Consider the following 6,657-nt stretch of genomic DNA (forward strand, 5'->3'; position numbering starts at 1 on the left):
CCCATATTTTCATGGTTTTGTTTATGGCTCTGAGGTCTTGTAGCAGTCACCATGCCCCTGTCTTTTTCTTTATTACAAAGACCGGGGTGTTCCATGGGCTCCTGGAGGGCCTAATGTGACCCAGATGTAACTGTTCTTCTACAAGTTGTTGTAAAATGAGTAATTTCTCTCTGGGTAATGGCCACTGTTCCACCCAGACCGGTTCTTTGGTGATCCAGTCACAGCAGGGAGTCTGGTAATCAACAGTGGCCATTAGGATTGGGGGTTCTTTTGTTTTAGGAACCTGATATGATCATCTATTTGAAGGCATTCTCCTTCAGATCCACTGGCAAGAACTACATTGAGGTCTTCCAGGATATCTCATCCTATGAGATTTGTGGCTATATATGGAATCAGGGGGTCTTATCGTGCCAACCTCTCCATCAGGATCCTCCCATTTATAGAAGGTTTTAGTGATGAATGCTCAGGAGGGGCCCCCTACTCCCATGAGTTGGGGTCCTGGTATTAACTCCCAGTGTGGGAGAACCTCAGAGCACCTTAAGATGGTTTTATCAGCCCCGGTGTCAAGGAGGCATTTGAAAGGTTTATTGTCTATTTTTATGGTTATTTTTGGATGGGTGTTTTCTGTAATATTGGTTACCCATAATGTTTGTGGGGTCCCTCTTGTTAGTGGGGCTGAGGGTTGCCCCAGAAGGAGTTTAAAGGTGGCAAAGGTTTGCCATCTCTGTCATATTTAGATTTACAATCTCTTTTCCAGTGAAAGCCCCTTTTACAGCGAGGACAGAGGGTTTTAGGGGGTCGAGTGGCAGCTGAGTCATTTTGGGGGCAATTTCCTTTCCAGTGTCCAGTTTCTCCACAATTAAAGCATTTTGAGTTGGATTGGATTGCAACTACAAGGGCTTGGGCAAGGGAGGAGGCCTGGTATGTGGCAGTCCCAATATCATGGGTGGCCACAATCCATTTGTCATAATGTTCATTTTTTAGTCCCTGGCATGCTTATCTGTGCTCAGGGGTCATCCCTTCCCAGACAAGGCTGTTTAAAAGCATTGCTTTGGCTAAGCATTGCTTTGGCTGCAGGGTCTGTTATTTTTCTATCTAAACTGGCCTGTACTCTTAGTATAAAGTCTGGGAGGGTTTCAGTTGGTTTCTGCTTTAGGAAGGTTAATGAGGAGGTCTCTCCAGGCCCTGTGACCAAGGGGGTTCGGCGGTCCCAGGCCTATAGTGCACATAAGCAGACCTGTTCAAAACAGCCAGCAGGAATCACAGCCTGCTGGATTCCTGTGGAAAAATTGCCCTGGCTGAAAAGCTGGTCATAATTCCAATCTATGAATTCAGGTGGTGGATCTTGCCCTTGTTGTGGTCTTAGTTGTTGATTACGTATGTCATTCTTTTAACCTGCACCAGGCATTCATCTCTAAATAAAGCCTTCCATTGTACAAATAATGGACTGTGAAGGGTGGATCTACATATATCTCTCCAGTCCTGGGGGGTTAGGAGGTTAGTATTAAAGGTTTGTAGTATAGATTTTTGTCCATAGAGCATGGATCCCATCCTCATGGACAGCTTGGCATAGTTCTTTTAAGTCTGCTGCTGGGAGGGGGTACCAAGCCAGTGGATGTTGCCTTGTTATTTGTAGGTTAATGGGGAAAGCTTCTACTGATGGGGTTTTTGGGTCCCGAGGCCATTGTGTCTGGAGATTCTGGGGGCAATGACTCCCATTATCCCTGAGATTACAGAGCTGTTCAATGGCTGTGGGGTGTGGCACCGCAGGTGGTGCCGGTGGTGGTGAAGGGGGAGGGGAATTTATCTGGGAATCTTCAGGAGTTTTTGAAGTCTGGGTTTTAACATCCAGGTTTGTTAAATCAGTCCATGAGGATTCATAGGGGGGAAGAGGCGGGTAAAGGTTATTTTTCTTGATGGGTGGTTTTTGTCTGACTTGGTCAATTTTTATCTTTTGGGCTGTTGAATCCGTTACCGGGCAATCTTCGGGATTTTTTTCTTTATTTTTTAGGGCTGTCAAATCTGCTGTTGGGGAATCTTTAGGGTCTTTTTCATTTTTTAGAGCTGTCGAATCTGCTGTTGGGCAATCTTTAGGGTCTTTTTCATTGTTTGAACCCTCCCCTTTATTATCCCCTGGTGCTAGTAAATTCTCAGCCTTAGGTGGGTTTCCTAAGCATTGTCGAGTGGCTGCTATTATGGGGAGGAAGGAAAGAGGCAAATGGTGCCTTTCCTGGATTTCCTTTTTACAAGCCAGATAGGCAATGTTGGTCCAGACCTCTGGGTCAGAAATGTCTGCCAACAGGATCCAGAGTGTGAATCGAAATACTTCATTCCAAAATTTTGAGCCTTCATTTTGGGAAATCTTAAGTCCTCTTGATTTAAGTAGGGCTCTAAGGGAGTGAATTTGGAGTTTTTTTTGGCGCGATGCTGAATTACCCATTATAGAAAAGAAAGGAAGTGTTGTCAGTGGCGTTCAACATTCCCGAGGCAGCCTGCCATGGGGGATTGAGACTCTTTGACAGACACAAGCCTAGCTGCAGATTTAAGAGACTGGCAACTGTCCTTGTGACTTTTAACTGGTTGCTGCATTACCAGATTTTTATGATAGTTGTAAAGGTTACTGCCTACACCCAGTCAGGCTGTCGGGGTCCAGAAAGAGGGCAGGGGGCCTTCAGCCAATATTGGGGAGTTGCCCTGACCAAGAGGCTTCAGTTGCCCGCAAACTGTATCCAGACCCTTGTGAAGGCAATAACCAAGATAAAGCAAAGAGAGAGAGAGATGGGGTAGTCCTCTGATGAGCCCCTTCCCCAGGAAAAGGTTTACGGAAAAAAAATGGCTTTTTTTTTTTAATCTTTTTTTTTCTTCATTTGTATGGCGCAAGCCGCCTTAAATTCTTTAAGTGCTCTGCAGAGGCTAGTTAATTTGAATTCTCACCTAACTGGTTTAGCTTGGGCTTGAGCGCCCCAGGGGCAAGATAACAAAACAGATTAGGGAAGTTTATTATTTTAGAAGTTGACTTCAAAGCTTGCATAAAAATCCCTTAGAACTTTGGGGATTTTGTTTCTAGGGGTGTTGTTCAAGATAGAAAAGGAAAGGGGGGTGAAACACTGATTCCTAGGGGAACATGCCTGGGGTCAAACCTCAGGTGATTCCACGTAGGCCACAGTGAAAGTCTGCCCGCAAATTTAAGAGATCCGGCGACCGCTCTAAGAGCAATTAACTGGTTGTTGCATTACTGGGTTTTTGCATTAGAAAGATATATAGATAGGGGGGTCTTATCTACATCTGTGCGGGCAGTTGGGGTCTGTTAAGAGGGCTAAGAGCCTTTGGCTAACATCAGGGGATAGCCCTGATCAGAAAGCCTCAATTGCTCCTTCGTCTTTAACAGTCCCACACGAAGACTCAGACCAAAAATAAAAGGAGGAAAAAAGAGAGACTGCTGATCCTCAAGGGTGGGATGGCTTTAAGGCAAAGCTGCTGTTACCCTCTTGGTGAGGGGGGTAGGAAAAAGAGAGACTGCCGATCTTCAAGAGTGGGATGGCTTAAAGGCAAAGCTGCTGCTGCCCTCCTGGTGAGAGGGGATACTCACAAGCTATGCACATTCTAGGAGCCTCATGTTTGGGCGCCGGCTGTGGGGTCTCTTCCTTCTCTCGTGGGTCGTTGGTCACCAGCCCATGAGGACAAAGGGAGCAGAAGCGATGAATGGGGTCAGGATGGCCAGTGAGCACTGATGGAAGAAAGCCCTTCCAGGGAGGCAGGTTCAGTGATACAAACAGCTCCAGACTCAGTGAAACAGCTCTAGATTCAGTAAAACAGTTCCGTTTATTCAGTGGGGGTTAGGGAAAACATAGTGTGCAGGCAGTAGCCAATGCTTCAGCTGATAGGTGCTCATAGTATGCTTTATTTACATGTGGCAGTAGGCTCCTATCGTCTGACTACCAGGCAATGCCTAATTATCATATAGAAAAAACCTGGGGGTAGTTTTTACTCCAGGTAACTATGCCAAAGGTCATGTTCCAATTAAGGTCAGGCATCCATGCTTGGTGGCACTTTCCAGGTAAGTCAGGCAGAGAGCAGGAGGCCCCCTGCTGAGAAGGGGAGTCCTTCCATATAGGGCCGAGCCCCTTAGAGCTATCCAGACATGGAGGACTACAACTCTAGCAGCAGGGTTCCCCAACACACTCATCTGTTCACAGGCAGGAACCTAGGCTCATTCTGTAATCTGGCTCTTGTACAGTAAACAGTCTCCATAGTATGCAGACTTTGATTTCAGTGAACGTATGTCTTGGATGGGTAATGTCAAGTCATATGTTAGTTCTATATTTAGTTTATTGAGGAACCTCCATAGTGATTTCCAGTTTAGATTCCACCAGCTGTAAAGATTCCTCTTTTCCCATGTCATCACCACCATTTGTTGCTTTTGGTTTTTTGATGACAGCCATTCTGATTGGGATGAGATGGAATCTCAAAGCAGTTTTAATTTGCATTTTCCTGATGGCTAACGATATTGAACATTTATTTTCAAATATTTATTGGCCATTTGTATTTCTTCTTTTGAAAACTGTTTAATTCATTTGCCCATTTATTGATTGGATCGTTTGTTTTGTAGTGTTTAATTTTCTGGGTTTTATTTTATGTGTATGAGTGAGTTGCCTTCACATATGTAAGTGCGTCTGTGTCTGCAGTGCCTGCAGAAGTCATAAGAGGAAATCAGATCCCCTAGAACTGGAGTTATGGATGATTGTTAGCCATTATGTGGGTGCTGGAAACCAAACCTGGGTTCTCTGGAAACAGACAGTGCTCTTAACTGCTGAGCCCTTTCTTCAGCCCCTGGGTTCTTTATAGGATCTAGATTTTAATCCTTTATCAGATGTATAGCTGCAAAGATTTTCTCTTATTCTGCAGGCCATCTTTTCACTCTGGTGATGGTTTCTTTTGCTCTGCAAAAGCTTTTGAATTTAGTCCAGTTTCATTACTCAGTTCTTTGCATCATTTCCTCTACTATTGACTTCTTTTTCAGTAAGTACTATGTCTTTATGTTGCTTGTTTTCCTTTAAGAGTTTTAGATCTTATGTTAAGGTCTTTGGTCTATTTTGAATTTTTTTTGTACAGGATTAGAAATAAGATCTAATTTTGCTTTCTTACATGTGGATTTTTTTTCCCCAGTGCCATTTGTTGAAGTGGCTGGCTGTTTCCACGTAGGTTCTTGGCAGCTTTGTTAGGAGCTGGGCGATTGTAGCTGCATTGGTTTATGTCTGGGTCCAGTATTCTGTTCCATTGGTTTGCATGTCTTTTTTTTTTTTGGTGCCGGTACCATGATGTTTTTGTTACTGTGATTCAATAGTGTAATTTAAAATCAAATATAAAATGTCCAGCATTACTCTTTTTGCTCAGGATTGCTTTGGTAGTTTGGAGTCTTTTGTGCTTCCATATGAATTTTAGCATTATTTTTCTAATTCTCTGAGGAATGCCATTAGAATTTTTATGAGGCTTGTAATGAATCTGTTGATCACTTTTAGCAATCTGACTGTATGCATAATAGTAATCGTACTGATTCACGAACAAGGGGGTGGATTGCTTTCCACCTTTTGGTGTCTTCATCTTCTTTTTTTAGTATTTCTTAGGTTTTCACTGTAGAGGTCTTTAACGCCCTTGGTTAGGTTAATTCCTATTTTTTAAGGTAATTGTGAATAGGATTGTTTCTTGTTTCTTTCTGAGCAGGGTTGGTTTTAGTATATAGAAAATCTACTGATTTTGCTTGTCGATTTTGTGTCCTGCTACTTTACTAAAAGTAACTAGGAATATAAGGATCATACCTCAACAGAGTAAGGATATATATGACAAACCTTTAGAGAACATCTTACCTAGAGGAAAACTGGAAGCATTTCCTCTAGAACCTTTAAAACAATCAACACTTTGTTTCCTCAACTCTGTCCATTGTTCTTTTAGTCTGTATTTCATTAATTTCTTCCCTAATCTTTATGTCTTTTTGTGTACTTATCATTTTGGGTTTCATTTGTTCTTGTTTTTTCTTTTTCATTTTCTTTTAAAAAAAGTTTTAATTACATTATTGTGTGTGTGTGTTTGTGTGTGTGTGTGTGTGTGTGTGTGTGTGTGTGTGTTTGGGAGGAGGTGCATGGAATGTCATGCATGTGGAGGCCTGAGGACAGCTTGTAGCAATCAGCTCTTTCCTTGCATCATTCCAGACTTGGGGACAAACACTTTTATCTGCTGAGCCATCTGGCCAATCCTTCCTTTTGTCTTCCTCCTCCTTTTCCTCCTCTTCCTCCTCTTTCTCCTTCTCACCTCTATTTAATTTAATTAAATTAATTAATTTATTCTTGATACAGGACTTCATGTAGCCCTGGGTGGTCTTGAACTTCCTATGTGGCTGACAATGGCCTTGAATTCTTGATCTTCTTGCCTCCACCTGCCAAGTGCTGGGATTACAAATGTGTGCCTTCATGCCTGGCTCCATTCTAGTTTTTTTTTTCTTCCTAAGACTTTGATATGCATCATTAGGTTACTTATTTGAAATCACTTTTATTTTATTATTATATTTATTTATTTTTTATTTTTTTAACTTATTTATTTAATAACCACATACTTAGAAGAACCATTTCAATCCAAAGCATTGACATATTCAATAACAATTTC

This window comes from Nannospalax galili, unplaced genomic scaffold (assembly GCF_000622305.1).
Source record: "Nannospalax galili isolate Female #2095 unplaced genomic scaffold, S.galili_v1.0 scaffold183, whole genome shotgun sequence".
NCBI classification, from domain to species: domain Eukaryota; kingdom Metazoa; phylum Chordata; class Mammalia; order Rodentia; family Spalacidae; genus Nannospalax; species Nannospalax galili.